A 4,938-nucleotide genomic window follows, 5' to 3' on the forward strand; every position below is an offset into this window, starting at 1 on the left:
TCCTTATTTACTGAAATGTCTCACTTTGCTCATCTAAAATTGTTACTAATAATAGCCAGCTTCCATGTTTGTGTAGGGATAAATTTGACACATTACAACCAAAAGTACTATCCAGTGTTAATTTTAAAACATGTATTTTAATAGTATAATCATTAGTGGGGGCATATAAGTATATTAGCACACTTAGAAAACAAGATTTGGACACTCTCATATACTGTTGGGGAAATATAAGCTGATACAGACCACTTATACATATCTTTCCAATTCTTCAATGCACAGATTTTGATCAAGTAATTCTATTTCTATTAATCTTTCCTACAGAACTACTCAAGCATATGCACAAATATTATGTAGAAATGCTGTTTATTCCAGCAATTTTTTTTTGTAACAGCAAGATATTGGGAAAAATCTAAATGGGCATTAATAAGGAAATGGCTCAAAACTATTACTAAATTATGGTATATCAATAATGTGGAATGTTATGTAGCTGTTGAAAGTATGAGGTATACTGACAAGAAAAGATGCCCATGAAAAAAGCATGTCACATAATATATAAACATGATCTAATTTGCACAAAAATCAACTTTTATGGGTGTGAAGAGTGTACATATTATATATGTATGTATGTGTGTGTGTTTATCTGGGACATAATTATCCATGGATCTCTCACATTTTGCACATCTCCTATTAGCTTTTATTCTTGACTATCTTTTCAAGGATGCTTGTATGGCAAATGACCTTGGAAGATAGAAATAGTGTCTCCCTCTGGGGCATGGGGCAGAGGGGAAATTTGTTTGCTGTTCAGGATAATGAAGATAATATCTTCCTCTAGGGCAAAGGTTGGGCAGGTATGGAAAGGGAGTATTGATTAAGTTTTTATCTTAGTGATAAGGAGAATAAATCTTGCAAAACCAGCAGCTTCATGAACTTTTTTTTTGCTTTGACTTTACCTGTATACATCTAGAGGGCAGAACTAGAAGTAATCATTGAGTGGAAGTTGCAAGAGAAATAGGTAGAATTCAGATCAATAAAAGGAGCAATTTCCAAATGTTATAACAAATGAATAGGCAACTTTTTAATCAGTAAATTGCTATTTATCTGTATGAAACACTCAAGGGCCCCTACCCTCATTATTTCTTCTTCAATAAAGAGTTATGATCAAGCCAAAGGGGAAAAAAAGTATGTCCCCAATGGATAAGGGTCCTCATCTGGTGGATCATCCTTGATTGGATCTAGTGTTCTAAGTGTTTAAAGGGCCAGCTCAGATAGACTTGGTCTCTCCCTCTTTCCCTTCCCCAGACTTTCTCTTCCTGCCCATCCATATGATTTGGTGCCATCTGCGCAGCTCTGACTACCTCTTTTTTCCCTTCATGCATCGTTTCTTGTTCACAGAACTGGGGTCTAAGAGCAAGGATTTAACCTGAAAAGTGGATACAACCTTTGGTCCAATTTAAATTATAATTATACACCTTTGATTGTGGGGCTTCGAAAGCTAGAAGGCCGCTCAGCCTGCTTTGATTCTGGGCTCTAACTATTCTCTCCTCTGGACCGAAGAGTATGCAGCCTGTTGGGTGGTCTAGCTGGCCTGGTAATGATCTGCTTTGAGGTTTAGGGCCAAAGTCCCATTGAATAGCAAAAGCTCTCATTCTTTTCTGTGCCTCTTGAGTACAGGTGACAGCAAAGAGCTTGGTGGGCCAGGAAGAGTTAAGGTAATTCTGGTTCCCTGGCCCAGCACCACTGTAATACCATCTTCTAACAAGGCCCCAATTATTTCTGTTTCCCAATGGGTATCAACAGGAATAAGTATGATCTTCTTTCAGGTCTGACAGGCATGAAATTTCTATAACGCATTCCATTTATATAAGAACTGCTCCTTTGGATTTTCTTCACATAGCATAGACATTAATAAAATTAAGATTGTAAAATGGAGGGAGAATAAAAATTTAAACTCTATCTGCAAAAAAAAATAGCATCTTAAAATGTATTTTGTTATGTCTCAATGTTTTAGAAACCAAATTACAAATAAACTCTATGTGTCAGGGAAGTCTGAAAAGATAAATATGTGACAAATCTCAAGAATGTTTTAAAATCATTTTGTCACAAGTACAGCAGCCTAGTGTCCACAGCAGTAAACAACACATTAATCCATCTCCCTCCGGTGCTTTTCTATCCCTCCTTTTCCACGTGTAAAAGGCAACCATAATGCCTGCATGTTCGAGTACTTTTATTGGTTTTCTAACCTTTATCATTGGCATCTTTAACTTCTTTTTGGGCCTGTTTTCGTTTTATAGAGACATAATGCTATCAATATTTCCAGATAGTTAAGATGGGGGCTGGCCTGCCTTCCACAGCCAGTAATAGGACCTCCAGCTCTTTTGTTAACCCTTTGGAAATGCCAAGCAACGATTTACAACCCCTCGCCCCTGCAGGGCCTTTGTAAAGAAATTGCCCTGATGCTGTGAAACACCCTTGAACAGTGCAAAGCAGGACTATGGATGGCAGGAAGTGTCTTGCAGGCTTTGTGCACTCGGGACAAGGCATGAGCCATACATGAACGAAAGGATAAAGAAAACAGTAACGGAGCCCAAACTTGAAATCTGCACCCTAGAATCCTTTAGAGTGAAGCTGTGCAGAAGAATTATATGCTGTATTTATGGAACTTGGTATTTAATTGGAACTAATAAATAATACGTCAAATAGATATATTTAAAAAAATTGACCCATAGATATACACACACATATATAAACATACAAGTGACACATACTAAACCTAGCACGTACATACATTCTTTCTCATTTGGGGTAGTTTTCAAAATGCAACATATTTTAGAGCAGGGGTCAGCTAATTTTTTTCTATAAAGGACCAGATAGTAAACATTTTAGGGTTTGTTGGAGCCTTGGTGGCATAGTGATTAAGAGCTTGGCTGCTAACCAAAAAGTTGGCAGTTTGAATCCAGCCGCTGCTCCTTGGAAACTCTATGGGGCAGTTCTACTCTGTCCTATAGGGTCGCTATGAGTTAGAATCAATTCGACAGCCGTGGGTTTGGCTTGGTTTATATTTTTAACATTATTTCCTGTCTTCTGCTATGTTTTCAGCACTAGATGGCAGCAACTGTTGACAATATGCTTTGCTTCTTTTCTCTCTTTTGAAGTTAATATTCTTAAATATGAAAATTATTTCTTATTTTTCCTGCACAGCAGGAAATACATGATCAATCTCTGGTCTTATTACTATCAGGCTAACTAATGTTTTAATGTCAGCTTAGAAAGTGGAATTTATACATATACTTTATCATTAGGATCATTCTTGTATAATAATACATTGGCATTTGGTCAACAGAAGCTACACTGTTAAGAGCTACAAGAAATTAACCTGACACGTTAAAGTAGTCCTCCAGTATCTAATTCTAAATAATCTTTTGTAAAATATATAGGCATGAAATCATTCAGTAATTCAAAACTAAAGTTGACTTCACTACTTTTATTTTAATAGTGAAATAAATCTGTTATTTCTGAACTCCAAAGAAATGACACATTAATGCACCCTCAGTGAAGTACAATCAATCTACAGGTCATTGCTTAACTTTGGGGGTTAAAATTGCTTTCAAAATCTTATTATTAGCATTGCTGCATTGGAGGTTTCTAACTCCATTACCATAGAGGCAGGATTCCATTTCTTGTAATGGCTTGCTAGTTTTGAAAATGCAAAGTTATAAGTACAGGCCACTCAGGGCAGACGTGATTTTCCTAAAATGAAAGAGATTGAACTCATTGTCAGTAACTTGCCACAAAGGCAAACTTTCAAAATTTACAAATTATGGAAAAACGCTTGAAGATTATATCGATAAACAAATCACTGGCCCATTTAAGAATGAAATGCTTTTGAAATGTTGGATTTATTTATGGTTGGCTCATTTTACCTTCTTTTCCACTATTCTAATTTAGATCTCTCTCAAGCAGAAGAATAGATGAGGGAATCCACTTCTGTCGTTCTAATTTTACTGCCAAATCCATACTGTGATTTCTTCTCCGCGTGCTGTTTTCCAAATGTCATGAGATTAGAAGGCTGTTTGTTTTTACTCAATTTTAAGTGTTTCTGCATAAGAGAAATGAATTGGATTATGTGAGAACAGATGGGGTGCATCTCCAAGGGAAATAATACTAAAAATAGACTGCGGATCAACAGGTTTAAAATCTAATAGAAATGTTTGCAATGTAGTGCAATCCTTTGCAGCAGGGATGAGCAAAGCATGTGTAGTTACCTCTGTTTCTTCCTTGCTTTTTATCTCCATGTGAAAAATGAGTTTTGCTTTGATCTCTTTTTATTTATGTGTACATTAAATCAAGAAACTACATGATACAATTTATACATCCTGGAGAGATAAAATTTATACATACTGGAACTGATAGAATGCTGTTATCAACTCAAAACAACATCTATTTAGTGTCATAACTATGTATTAACAGAGTAATAAAGGTTATATATCATTCTCAAAATAGCATCTCTACCAGTGCCAGCTTTGTTCCTCATTCAACATAATTTCATAACTCCTCATCATTCTTTAACTAAACAATGTTCCTTTGAATAAGAGAGCTCAAGACATTGTTTTGATTAGGCAAGACATTTTATTTCATTATGAAAACTAGTTCTGCTCTTTCACAGAGATTTTCAACTGACTCTTTGGGAAGAGTGTATTAAAAACGAAAACAAGAAAGACTATCTTCACTTTAACTTTCCTCGTTTATTTGCACTCTTCTAATTTAGGAAATCCACATTAAACTGCATCCACACACCATAAAGTTGAAAATGTACTTGATAATTATCTAGTAGATTTAGGTTTAGATGGAATGTCTAGGAAAAAAGTTCAGATTTCAATATTTCTTAGGATTCCTAGGGCCCTGGCTTTTGGATAGAAAGATTTTGCAATTATCTGTATT

This window comes from Trichechus manatus, unplaced genomic scaffold, assembly GCF_000243295.1.
Source record: "Trichechus manatus latirostris isolate Lorelei unplaced genomic scaffold, TriManLat1.0 scaffold00366, whole genome shotgun sequence".
In the NCBI taxonomy this organism is placed as follows: domain Eukaryota; kingdom Metazoa; phylum Chordata; class Mammalia; order Sirenia; family Trichechidae; genus Trichechus; species Trichechus manatus.